This window comes from Anopheles merus, chromosome 2R (genome assembly GCF_017562075.2).
Source record: "Anopheles merus strain MAF chromosome 2R, AmerM5.1, whole genome shotgun sequence".
NCBI lineage: Eukaryota > Metazoa > Arthropoda > Insecta > Diptera > Culicidae > Anopheles > Anopheles merus.
Window position 1 is genome coordinate 41,895,382 of NC_054082.1, and position 14,379 is coordinate 41,909,760.

Below are 14,379 nucleotides of genomic sequence, written 5' to 3' on the forward strand. Positions count from 1 at the left end.
GACTAACTTTTCGGTTTTTGAAGGATGCAGCATGGCGACGATAAGGCGACGAATAGTCTTGTGGCGATTTCGTTCGACCGCGCTCGGTTTCTGTATCAGTTTGTTATTTTAATCCATAGTCGTAAGGCCGGTTTGATTGTTTTCTTTTTTATGTATCTCCGTGTGCCGTGTGTGGAGTGTCGCGAAAGGAACCACGTTCTAGTTGGAATTGTAAATAAAGACAACGAAGCAATAACTTCCATCGGTTGATAAAAAAATGGGGAAGTGTGTATTTTTCTTGGGTATGCTGTAATCAATGTTTGTGCCTGTTCTTTTAAACTATTAGGCTTAAAAATCAAGGAAGGGTTGTAGGACTGATTATCTTGCTTTGGACTTACTAATCATTCGCAAATAACCAGTCTGCAGATGAACGTTTGGAATTCATTTCGCAACCTCCGAAGGCTCCTAATAATATTGCTCATATTGTATTAACAATACTTGCACAGCTTCATGAGTTATATTGTATTTTTTATTATTTTGTGCGTACGGTTCTGTTCTTTCTATAAATGAAGATTTTTTTTATTATACGAAACATTTTCTGCAGGCATCTAAATTTTATGGAAAACAAGTAAACTTTCTTAATGCGTTTATCGACACTCACGGTCATATTAGCTTTGAAGTATGTGGGTGCAAGACTCAATGTACCTGCCTTGAGGTAATTTCACATCTAAACACACAACACACACTGCCACCGACCATTTCCCTATAAATATCTTCTCCGTGCTCAGGCGCCCCAATTCTTCCACCAACCACAGCTCCGCTTCGCCGCTTCCAACAACCGCCACCCGCTCATCTCTTAATGGTGTAGATGCTGTTGATTAAAAGTCTAATCGTGTTTTTCTGGCTCAGTTCCTCCACCGTAAACGTGCAGCTTGGGTTCTGCCACTTTTCCGGCATAATTCCCACCCCACCCCACACTTCCTACTCTACATCCTTGCCCTTGCCCACAGTTCAAAGCGCTCGCCCGTTTTGCTGACCCTTAAACGAATCACTGCTGCCTCCCGAATGCCGGGATGGGGTGGAAAAACTTTACGGATTAAAAAGAGGAGAGGAAACACACAAGGCACAAAAGAGCATACACCCCATCGCCGGTCTGGACGGGTGCAGTTAAGGGGCAATTTGTTGCTAAACTAAATCCCGACCCGCTTAACCGTTGGGGCGGATGTGAATATTTCGTCTGCTTCCAACCGTTTTTTGTTTTGTTTGCTGCTGCTGGTTGGTTTGTTTTATTTGTTTGTGTTATTATGCTAAATCATCGTACAACGCAGTATGAGGTAATGACAACAAAAAAAAACCCATCCGTCCTGCACTCTGTAACGTTGGTCAGACTACAAGGGCCGAAACCTACATTTAAATAAACGAGGTAAAGCGAAAAGCTGTGATACTTGTTTGTGCTTTTGAAACTACATAATTAATAATGCATTACCATTTACAGTACAAAAGGTGGCCATTCCCAAGGTAAATCAACTGGTGGAACCGGTCTGAATGTATATTGGAGAATTAATGCTACATCAAAGGAATGAAATCATGTTAGGGGTGAAAATAATTCCTAAAGCTTAATGGTTTATAAATGCCATATAATAATTAAGATGTGTAGAACTAAGTAGAGGAAAAAAGAATCAATTTACTAAAACTACGAAACAATAAAAGCATTAAGAGATGAAACAAACGATAACCCATAACACTTGCCATCCGATGAATCACCCTGTCAAAAAAGCTCGACACTCAAACTTGTGAGTGACGACTTCCGATTTTTCCGACACTCATGAGAGCTACTGCCCAAATTTTGCTTTTAATGCGCCGACGCTAGAATATCTCCACACCAGCAGCAGCAGCAGCATCAACAGCAGCCTGAACAAACGCATGCAAGCTTTTGTTCAATGTTGAATCAAAATAAAAGAATCCTGGAAAGAAAGAGAGCCCGACCTCCCGTGCCACTGTATGTGTTGGTGGCAAAGCAGCCAAGCGGACTATCCAAAGCGAAAGCAGAAGCAGGACAGCAATGATGGCGATTTGTTGCCCCGAAACGGGTATCTGCTGTGTCTCGTCTGCAGTTGCATAACATCGTGACGTGTAGGTTCTCCCCCCTAACCCCCATTATTCGTACTTGGGCGTCCTCGTGAAGTGGACGCTCAGCGCTAGGAGGCGCTCGGATCGATGGCACTCGGGAGTATTGGCCCGCACATCGTAGGAACCCAGACTGACGGAACGGACGGCGTATCTGTTCAGAAAGAGTTGCACTGTTCCAGTGGCCAGTGGTGCGTAGAGAAGTGACCCAAATTCCAACTCCAACTGGTGTCGCTTCCCTCCAGCTCGACATACCCTGCAGGAGGGCGAGGACGTGGTCAACACGGTTAGCAGGTTTTCTAGTGGAAGGAATTGTTTTTTAGCAGAGTGCAAAGAAAAGCAGCCACCGTGCAGTGAACGATACCATCGTGGTGAAAATTTCAACTCCAGACAGATCCGGGCTCGTGTGAAGGCGGAGTGGTCAGAAGTTTGTTAAATCAATCAATCGCTACACAAAAGTTACCGTATCGATGCGTTGCGTTAAATATGGAGAAATACACCCTCATCAGTGGATTTGTTCCGCCGTTTTTTTTTGCTTCTGGATTTTGAAAATTGGTGAAAATTGGAGAATGCTGGAAATGGATTGTCGATTGTGAACCATTTTAAGAGTCTTGAACCGTGAAAAAGCACTACCCTACTGTAATAAAACGAGTGTATCAGTGTGCGTGTGTGTCTGTGCCCGAGGACGTGTGTTTCTCGTACCTATCAGGCTTAGTAGATAATAGTGTTTTACGTTTCGGAGTATACTTGCCGAGTGAACGGCAAATATTTGAAGGAATGCTTGAAACTGTGTTTTTCATAGTTCATATTCAATCGATTAGCGAATGCGAATTTCTTATCTTATCTTTCCAAAAAAAAACACACACACACAAACACATATACACTCGCTTCCTCACTCTATGTCACTTTTATACACGCACTCTCTCACACACACACACGTATACCCACTTTGCTCCAACTCGACGAGAAGAGCTGCCTACCTTAGTGTACTGCCTACCTTAGTCAACCAAACCAGAATGTTAGTAGAAGCGTTTTACAATAGACCACACGAACAATAACCCATTTAGTGTCAGTTTCATTGTGAAAACTATGTGCCTACCTCTGCCCACTATCATGTACAACCGATCCGCTGAACCTATATGCCTGTGGTAGTGATACTGCTGGCGAAGCGACAGCTAGTGTACGTTGGTGTGCGCGAAAGGTATATCCGTGCTCATCGTTCGCACACGTACATCGCGATGGAAAAGCTTTCTCACAATGGCGGCACCACCGACAAAGCTCGCCCCGATTGCTGAGCGTGCGGTTGTGTGAGTGTAGTGCGGATGCGTAAGGATTGCGTGTTCGCAAGAACGCCCTAAAGTGTATGGGTGTGTGCGCGTGTGAAAATGTGTATGTGTGTGTGCGTGTGTGTGTGAGTTTGTGTGTGTGAATGGAACAAATGGAAGATACCAGGATAGCAGGAAGGATGCTGTTACGCTTGGGACCAACAGCATTACCAAGTTGTGGATGAGAGACGCAACGAGGGGATAGGAGTGCAACAATCATGCTGATATGCGAAGTGGGACAGTAGCGCACAGTATCGGTCGCTCGTTGCAGCAGCAACAGCAGCAGCAGCAGCAGCAGCAGCAACAGCAACAGTAGTTGCAGATGACAAAGCAACAGTACTTGTAAGCATCTCAGTTTGGTGTAGTGCAGCAGTGACGAGTGCACTTTTCTGTCCGGTGGTCCGCTTAAGTACCAGCAATAAGAAAAATTTGTGCTCCAGAAAATTTCACATTGTTATACGATTTTACACTGTTATACGATTATAAGTAGAGCCTTGCTGGGATCGTTTTCTCTATCCGCTGTAGCGTATGTAAGAGAAAAAATGTACTGCAACAGATATATAGCGTGAAAAACTTAATCCCATTTGTATGAGAACCTCTTCACTGAAAGTGATATATGTTGCTGTGAAGCTGACAGTGAAGTGCTTGTCGGTAAGAGACGAACATACCCTCTCCAATATGAAATAAAAACCAAATAGCATGAATGTACATGTGCTCCTAGCCCTCTCCGTACCAACGCGCAAATAGGAATTAGCCGAAAAATAAAAGTTAATTAAAAGTTGTGTTTCCCTTCTCATCGTCTAGTTGATGGGGGAGCATTTGAGAGGGAGTTGGTTGCACCAAACGCTTCCATCGCTGCGGTATTTTAACTGCATCAAATAGTTTTCACGCCGAAACGGTAGCGGATGACATGGATCTTGATTTTGTTTTTCTTCTTTTTGCTTGCTTGTACATGCTGCCTTTGTTGCCCTCTTTCTGAGCAGTGTCATGTGACTTGGAATGGAATGGTTGGTAAAAACGATAACTTCATGCTTTTTCCGATGACCTGCTAGCTGTGTGTGTGTGGTTTTATACGCTACTTTGCATACCTTCAGGGGCATATCAGCTTTTCGTCCAAACCATTGCGGTGCTTTACGATATTTCCACAACGAGAGTAATGTCCACTATAGCCGAACCCATTCCACAGATTATCTGTTGTTTATGTGCATGGCAAACTGGTTTCGCAGATGGACGATTCTTTGTTCTTTCAAATTACGTTCTACTATCCGCTGTACGGTCGTAAACTCAAAAACAAAAAAAAATAAAACTTTTTAGAGCTCTCCGTTCCGTTTTCCCCCAACCGTGAAGAGTATGACTTTTCTATATGTCACACTATAATTTGTGTGTGTGTATGTGTGTATGATGTATCACAATTGCACTAGCACTCATCCACTCACGCGCGTTCCAACATCCCACGAGGTTCCGTTCGTCACGAGGTGACACACCACTTTCGACACCAGCTTTATCCATGAAAACGCTTCTGATGAGCCCGTTCTCAATCAGCAAACGGAGCACAAGTTTTTTATTATTCATCATTGCTGCTTTATTGCAGAGACCGATATTCCTGCTCCCGGTGCCTCCGTATATGTCCGAGAGAGAGAGAGATAGATAGCGAGAGAAAGAGAGAAAGAAAGATAGATAGAGAGAGAGAGAGAGAGAGAAAGAGAGAGAGAATGAAAGATGTGAATTCATCCATCCCAGCTATGCACTAAATGTGCATCGGTACAGAGAAGATGCGCTTGTCGAACATAAAAGAGGATGATTTATCAAAGCGTTCAAAAAAAAAAAAAATAACGAAGAAACTTGCAGGACTACAAAGTGATCTAAAATAAACGTTCTTTGCAAGGTGATGGTGATAGTGACTGGTGTATTTTCATGCATGCAACTCAATAACTGTACGGGTACAGAAGACAACGTTTCATATTTCAATGGAATAAGTTGTGGGTCATAGGCGTTTCTCACAAATAAAGCGAACTATCCCATCGAAATGACAATAATGTAGATCATAATTTCATACAGATAGTGTTCCTCATTTTTTACATTAAATATTTGTCGTTTTCATCCCGGGTAGCTGAAAAGTGATAGTAGATGCGACGTGTTCGCAGCTCGTGCCTTTTTCAGTGAGTAGTTTTTGGGACAACCGTCAGCAAACACTTGTCTCCCACGGTCACACACGGTGCCACCGTTTCGAGTGAGTGAGGAAAGGTGTGAGTGCGTCGTCCGATGTGTTTATGTGCGTAGGTGTGTAAGCCACTGGTTCGCTTCCATGTGTTGGTCCCGGTCGACGTGAAACGGCGGATTCGTTCCACATCTTCCCACGGAATCACGTCCCAAAAGGAGCCGCTCCACACCGAGCGGCAACCCAGCGCTGTAGCGTACCGTCAAGCAATGGTTCCACTCTAGAACGCGGCTACGAACGACTCATCCGCTACCATAGGAGAATTTGGAAGGAGGACAAGCAGAACAAATCATTTAGGTGAGTAGTATCGAATAAAAACAAACCATCGGAAAAGGGACGTTTTCCAATCAGCAGTTACATGTACCGGGCTGGAATATTGTGCATAGTATCCTTCCTTATAATAGCTCCGCCATGAACTATTTTCTCCTGTATAAATAATGGAATACTCCCAGTGTCACAGACCGTTGCATTTCACAACTGCAGCAGCGGCACAGCACCATTAATTTTCTCACTATCGCCCAAACTGTCACACCGTTTCGCTGTCCAGCCGCACACCACACTCACGCCCAATATCAAGAGTGCATCGCGCTGTCGTGTCGTGACTATTAGGCATGTTATTTATGTGTCGGGAAAATTTATGTGAACTCCGCTGGCTGCTCCTATCCTGCTACATTCCACTCGATGGAATTGCGGCCGACGGAAACGCGGTAGACATACATGGCCGAGGATGTACGCAAATGCATTTACCAGCGATTGTGATTTTTATCGCACGCAACAAAGTGCCGGGGGAAAATGTAAATATGTGCTTAAATACTATCCATCCAATTCTTGTCACCCTCCTCTGTCCTGACCGCATTAATAGCGGCTTTTGAAACACTGTCACTTCATTCATGTAATTTTTACGCCAGAGAAGAAGAACCAAAAAAAAAGGCTACATCAAAGATAAACGATGTTGATCGAAGCGAGCATATTTATCTGTGTGCGGGGTTGAAGGGAAAACTTGTCACATAAATCATTGGAATGAGTATGCACGTATTTTCCATTAATCGATTGCATGCAACAGGAAGAAAAGAAAGGGGATGATGAATTCGCGGTAGACAGTTAACATAAGTATCATGCAGCAGGCGATATTGGTCATTTTCGATGCGTCACTTAAAAGGACCGAAAGAGTCTGACTAAAAAAAATTTAAAAGAGTTATAAAACATCCGCTGCTTTTTTAATTTTGAATGACTCAGAAGCTAGCTCTAATCGTCCCCATCTTCCATTTGAATATTTTATTCTTCTCTTCGTACTGTGTACCATTCAAACTATTTTGACCATTTCGATTTAGCATCTTGTGCTGATGAGCAGTCGCTGATCAGAGAAATATTGGGTGTATGCGTAAAATGGCAAGCAAACAAGGGAAATGACGCACACGAACAGCAACGGGGGACCGGGTACTGCAAACTGTTTGTTCAAACCCCCAACCAGCAGTCAAAAGCGACCGCGAACGCCAACACGGCTAAACGCAAAAATCAATTAATACTGCTCACAAACCCAACCCGCCTTCCTCCCTCTCGCACAGACACACTTACTCTCCATGCTTAACCTGCACGAGTGAGTGCGGTTGAAAACAGTTTTTGGCGATTGACACACTTGACACGAGGGGTACCTTCCGACAAGTACGGCCGGGCTAACGTACGGCTAAGCGATACACAAACAGCATCGCCACAACGCTCATTTGCACTGTCTCCAGCTCTCACTTTCTATTTCTCTCTCTCTCTCTCTCTCTCTCTCTCTCACACTCTCTCTCTCACTCTCTGTCACTCGCGCACTGTCTCTCACGTTTCGTCTAACGCCTCGCACTGTATGATGTGAAAAGTTGAATGAAAAGCTTCTTGCCGCAGTCGCAGGAGAGCGACAAGGGAACGCACGGAACAATGTTGACCACTCAGTTTCACCGTGCGTCTCCATCGCTCGTGAGTGAACAATATAGGCACAAAGCAACATGAACATTACTCAACGCTTAAGCTTTTCTAAGTACACATGTACACACACATACAGACAAGCATGTTGGCAGTGGTGGTGTGATGCTCCCAGCGTAACTCATTTTCTCTGTAGCTCTGTGTTCTCCATCACTCGTACGTTCTCGTCTAACGGCAACGGGGTTGGTTGTGTGTTTGTGTGTTACACGAGTTAGTTCCGCTGTATTTCATCCACACACCGACACACACGCTCGACGAAGCGGTGTGAGTGTGAGTGCGGTATCGCTCGCTTCGGCAGGAAAAGCTACCCGTGTATCCGTGGCGTGTACCGATTCTGGAGCAAGGGCCACTACTATCTCTCTTACTGGCGGTTTACGATACCAGTCTAGATTTGACCTTCCATAACGCGCGAGAGAAAACCCTCCAGCGGTATCACAATGGTTTCACCGTACGGTTTAGCAGCTGCCGTCTGCTAGTGAATGCGTTTGCAACCGGAAGGCAGAATATTGCGGCCAGTGCTTTCCTGGCAGTGATAGTGATACGCTAAACGTCCGGAAAATCTCATCACAAACCTGTTTTCGTGTTCGATTTCCCCGTATCCGTATGCTGTTGCTTCTATGCACACATTATTTCGATCGGCGTTGTAAGTAGTGCTGCTGTAGAAAGTGTAACTCCCCACACCGAACGCGTAGTACCCGCACGCCAACGTTTTGGTGCAAGTGAAGCAGCGCTGTCCATGCTGGTTTGGCATGTCCGAGGGAAACGAAAGCAAATGGAGCGCAAGTGTGGATATATGGCTTGTTGAATCGAAACCCCATCACCATACCGTGCTAAGCAGATGGTGCGCACCGTGGCCGAGGGTCGTGTGAAAAACGATATAAAATGAGAAGAAAATTCGAACGCACACACAGGTGACCATCGTAGAAACGTGCGCCATCTTGAATTTTCCCTACGTCACGCTTCCGTAGCTGGGACAGTAGAGTGACGTGGGGAAGGGTAGCGAGTAGTAGTGGGTGAGAGTTAACAGTGCGAAGCAGAGGAGAGGAGGAGGGAGTGAAAGGAAAACCATCCAGGCCGTGAATGGTCAGGGCAGAACGGCCAAACTTACCTTTCAGTCCGAGCACTGCTCACGTGAGAGCTTTCCGTCGGTGCGCCTACGGAAGCAAGCTTTACGAGAGAGAGAGTGAGAGAGATTCAGAAGGAGAGACGGAGAGATACAGAAGGACACACACGCACACACACGCAGTGAGTCTATTGAGTAAGTTTTGTTGCGAATCTACTAACAACAATAAAAGTATACGACACATACACACACACACCCTCACGCACACACACATGGCCTCACCTACACTCCTTGCATGGTGATGGGAAACGTCGTACAGAAACAGCAGCAGCAGCGCAAGCACTTATTTTCCTGTACGGCACGAAGCACACTCATACATGGGGAAGTTGGGTTGTACAAGTGTGCGAGAGCATGAGCATAACTTGACTGTGTGCTACGGCATATCACTGTAAGCATCAAACCAAGCACCCGTAGAGTTTAGTTCGAATAGCGTTGGAAAATTCCATGGAGATACAAAAAACACCGATTTTAGCTCTGTGTGCGTGAGCTGGAATGACTACAAAACAGTCCAACACACGCGTCGAGCATACTGGGTGCGAGGTATGCTCACCCTGAGCAGATTTTCCTTTCAAGTTCCCAAGAGCAGAACAAAAAACTCAAGAGATCAACCATACAAAAGAGAACGAACGAGAGAGCGAGAAAGAGCAAAAGGGAAAATTGAGAGCCTTTTTGGAGGCTCTCTCCCGTCTTCACGTGAATGTGAACAAGTTCCGGTGGGGTTGCTGTCAGTGCGGGCAAAGAAGAAATACACCAACACAACTATAAGATGGATTCAGGTAAATTGGCTCGTGGCCGGAGGTATTCCCACCGTCCCGGTACGGTCACGGTTTGGCGAATGAAATCCGGCATCCTCTTTCCGCGCTGTTTCTCCTTTGCTTTGTGGCTTTGTGGTTTTACAAGAACGACACAACCCACCCATACTGCCCCGTCCAGCGAGGGAGTTCCCTTGTTTTCCCCATTGGGTTGTGGGAAATCGAAACGGAACAAAGTAAACAAACATTATTACAAAAAGCTGCTTTTCTTTTGCGTAGGTAATACTCTTGCTCGTGTTTTTTTTAATTTGTTTTAGTTTACCAGTCTATTTACCCACACCTCAATCTCGTGTTTTTTTTACACGCCCCGGGAGTGGTTTACGGGGTCCACCCGGATTTTGTGTCCAGTTTGCTCCGGTGAAGAGGTTTGCGAATTTCTTCCCGTCGTGAGGGAAGCTCTGCCTTCTTGGTTGGCGTTTATGATTATTTTTGCTTGCTCGCTGCGTCTACTTAGTTTTTGGCTGCCGTGCCTTGGCTGTGGTTAACTTTTGGCAGAAAAAGCCAGGAAAACACGGCACGGAACGACCCAACTGGTGGGTGCGCAGAGGGAAATTACTTCCGTCGGTACAGCGAAAAATTTCATCACGACCACCACCCTAATGGCCCGGAGGGTGAACCGGTAAGCTCTAGGATCGTAATGGGTGTAACAGTAATGTTACAGCACGGTAATACGGTTTGCAAAACATTACTTTAGATTTACCCTTTGCTTCGGTTTTGGGGTTTGGTGCAAGCAACTGGTTCGGATGCCATTGCCTTCAAGCACACAGTTTATGAACCATACGCAGTGGTGGCTGCTACACCGTCGCTGTATGTGCTAAAATAGCACCAGAGCTAGAGAGAGGGCTTCGGGCACAAGTGGGCTACCATTGGTTCTACTACCTTGAAGCAGACCAACTTAGGAAGGGGTCATGTAAATATGTCATACCAGTGTTTCCGGCCGCAACCTAATGGAACGCAATGTAGTTACTCCAGCGCGGATTATGGACTGTTGCCAATGTAGTGTTGCATTGTGAGTAAAAGTTTCTGCACAGTTACCGATTAGGCGAGGAGCACACGCACCGTTCTCGATTTTTTTTGGGGTCACATTAGTTCATTCTCGTCATTCGTTTGTCTGATATTGTTTTTTTTTTGTTGGAAATTTTAAACCAAGCAGACGATAAAAAATAATTTTTATGTTACGTAATTAATGGTTATCACCAAGAAGTTTAATGTTTTTTATGTATTCCAGAGTTATGTTCCTTCTCATGACTTATTTTGGGTAGCAACTGTGGCCTGACTACGTATACGAAGCATCAAATTGTTAACCAAAAATTTTTTGAGTAAAAAGTGGTCCTTTTCGAGCCGAATTTCGAGCAGCGAACTATTTTATTTAGTAAACGAATGGACAACTCCAATATTTTTTTTTAATTAAACTTCTTTTAGTACTAATTAGCAATAATTTGACGCATCAATTCATCTAAAGCCGAGCCATTAATGGACTGGAATATTTCTATCTGAGTCTGATTTGGTCACTTTGTAAAAAGGACATTATTTGAACTGGAAACAGGCAATCCATTTGTTAACTTTCAATTACCCGTTTTCAATTTCTATCCAGCAAGATAAAATTGCTGTTAGTCGGTAGAACAATATTCACCGTCCGGATTGATTTCGAGATGCCGGTTCTTAATCGTTCATAGATTACATAGAACTTTCAGACCTGTTTTCTTTGGGTTTATCTATTTGACTGATTATGGAAACTTTTCGAAATTTTTTGAAGAATTTGGCTCTTTCGGTCGTAAAGTTTGCTGATCGCTGAGCTAACCTGATCGATCCTGTCACGAATCAGCGTTTGTTTACTGTTTTTCAGGCTGGCATAATTTAGGCTGACAATCCTTGGTTTGGCGTGTGGTTTGGTATGTAAAGTTGAAATGTTTACAGCCATCAACTATCAAACTCTATTTAAAAAAGCTGGCTAGTATCGTCCAACCTCTCTTTTATACAATAATATAAGCTATAGTTGATGCAAACAATATTTTTGTGGAATGTTAGTTATATCGAAATCCAGTTTTTCGTTTTGTTGATCATAATTTAATTCTACTAATAGTGGTAGCTCGGCATAAATGGCCGAGTTGTCGGTTAACACTCTAAAACGATTCTACCACTATCTGCCTATTGTGTTGCTTGTGTTGGCATGTGAACCGTTTTTACCGTGCGGCTAAAACCATCCCACACTTTCAAAAGCATTTGCATTCGCTCAACAGGCCGAGTAACCGAGTACCGTCCTTGCGTGCTGCAATTAAATACTACTGTTAACCGCTGGGCCATTTCCGCACTGCAGCTCACCAACGGGCTACTATTATGCCAGCTCGAAAGGTCTTTCCCAAAATTGCTCTTTCTTGCACCCCTCCATAGCAACGGTGATGCAGGAATAGCAGCATCAGCAATACTCGGAAATGAGAGCGAACCGTACACCGATACATTAAACCAGCCGGAACTGCTGCGCTAAGCCCAAAATGGAACGCATGCTCACTCACTCAAAGCTATTGCCTATCCACTCGTTAGGGTTAGAGATTGTGTTGTGTTTTTTTTTTCAGACGTTCCAAGGCCACACGGTGAGAGCAGGAAATTTTACGGTTGATTGTATTAAGCGAAGTGCAACGCCCATTCCTACCACTTCCACGAACAGGACAGATGAAGCAGATGTGCGAACATCCGTTCCCCGAATCGTCAGTGTCATGTGGTTCAACCAACAGTTTCAGCTGTTGAAATAGTGTGCTAGAAGAGTGAGATTGCCATCTTGTTAAAACAAGCATGGTCCAGCCGTTTCGCTGCACCATTAACGGATAGTAAATGGGTTCGATTAAAACTTGTTTCTCGTGTCCCTCCCTATGTGTACATAGCCGCTCGGCCGATTCGTTCGGAGAGCGTCTTCAGCTGAGGTTGTAATCTGTTAAATGATGCTATAATACCGAGTTGTTTAGCGTTCTGGTAATTGGATTGTATAATTGACTGGCGGGGTTAGAGTGCATTTGTGTGGCTACCACAACCTAACGCAAAAGCAAAGTTGCCATGTAGGTTCTGCGCTCCGCAAGCCCAACTGCCCGATGAATTGTGTTTTTATACAATTTTATTTCGAACGTGCCGATTGCTCAACAATCTAGACAAACGAAATGCTAAGAGCTCCTTGACATGGTCAGCGCCGGAGGCAATTAAAAGCTAACGAAATTGCAATGATATGCAAGCTTTTTGTGCCGCGTTTGAATAGCATCCTGGTTTGTCGGTTGGCACCACCTTTGCATCAGCCACCGGCAGTTGTGTGTCCAACATGCTGGCCTACAAACGCTGGGGTGAATGCTAACAACCGTAATAAGCTTGTACCTGGATGCAAACACCACTGAACCATTGCTTTGGTTTCCTTTGTACCAGTGAAGCGTGATTCCTTTCAGTTTCTATTATCACACTAGAGGGGTTTGTTTTTATTTCCCTTCTTCGTTGAGCTATTTTCTGCCCGCGGTGGTATATAGTGGGCTCGAAATGCACGAAACCAAATGGAAGCATTCCCCTCGGTGGTGGTAAGGTGTAGTAGTTAAGAAGGAAAAAAGGAACCCCTCCCCTCTTCTAACACAATCAGTGTTGTGCGGTGGAAAAAGGTTGTTAATTGATACTTACCGCAATGCGTGTGCCATGTTTGCACTGGTCCTTCTGCCGTTTTTACGATGCTTTCCCTTCGCTGATCAGGCACCTTCAGCACTAGTAGGGATGACACAATGCTATTTTTGATGTCAGTAATACAATCTTATGAAAAAGCTCATTTTGCCTTAATGTGTTGTATATCCTGTTTTCAGAATGCCTAAAAACTAGTTGTAAAGAACACATTAAAAGAAAGCACCACAAAAACGCAGTCATTTTTCCATTTCAATGCCGATTTACTACCAATTCTCGGCGCAAAACGTTGGCCAGTTTGCGCACTGTTTTTTTTTCTAAGAAATTACGTGATCAGAGAAAAAAATCCCTCCTGTCGCTACGCGTATGCAACCATCGCCTCACACCATGGCAACGAAACACTTCGGGACGGGAGAGAAAGGATCAGAAGCGTATAATAATCCTCAATCCTAAGCTCCTGCAAGGCACTTCGGCATTTTGCTTCGTTTGCTGGTAAAGCTTGCCTGGCGGAGCAATTTTTACACGGCCCGTCAGCATCAAAGGCAGCGACGACGCTTGTCCTCTTCGAACGCCTATCGTCGACCGCCGCACTCACACACGCGCTTACTGGCTTCCGCCCTTGCTCTTGGGAAGTGTGTGCTTCCGTTTTGGGACCGGTTGACTGAAATCGATGTGTGCGATGAATATTTCATTCGCTTCGGTGACGATTGAGCCACCCCGTGGGGCCCGTCCATGTCTATGCCGCACGCTCTTTCTCTCTGTCAATCCAGACAAAACGGATCGGTTCGTTCGGGTGGAAAAAATTGCAAACGCAGCCTACGGATCGCAGGCACGGAATTGGCTGGTAATATTTTTATTTTTACCACCTAGAATTATTTCACTCAGGGATTGCGGGACAGTGAGAAAGGAGCATAACTCTTACAGCAGGGTGACTTTCATATAAACTAGGGCAACGTGTGCTGCAGTTGACGCTTGAATGTTTTGTTGAGCCGAGCTGAATTTACGGTCTAATTAAACGCATGGGTTTATAGGAATTTCGACGATAAGCTAAGACCATGGTGCATTCGATGCGAGATGAATGTGTGTATTGTTTAGAAAAAAAAAATCATTCCATTATTTAAAAAAAAGAAGCTTAAATAGTATTTCCATTTACTATGCAGTTTTAAGTGGGCCAGTGCCGGAGCAATC

General features: G+C 44.6%; 1 protein-coding gene across 13 annotated transcripts in view; it reads left to right on the top strand.

The window, feature by feature from the left end:
* Positions 1-2,175: 2,175 nt before the first annotated feature.
* The window catches only part of LOC121589531 (RIMS-binding protein 2-like), a 91,120-nt gene continuing 78,916 nt past the window's right edge, over positions 2,176-14,379 (top strand). For 3 of the 13 annotated variants that reach the window (XM_041908514.1, XM_041908519.1, XM_041908520.1), the window contains exons 1-2: positions 2,177-2,392; positions 5,542-5,946. The gene's annotated coding sequence lies outside the window, so the exon portion shown is untranslated. Of the gene's footprint in view, positions 2,393-2,418; positions 2,527-3,076; positions 3,774-5,541; positions 5,947-7,987; positions 8,873-14,379 lie in introns of those variants that run through there. The other 10 variants (XM_041908521.1, XM_041908524.1, XM_041908515.1 and 7 more) reach the window with 9 other exon arrangements.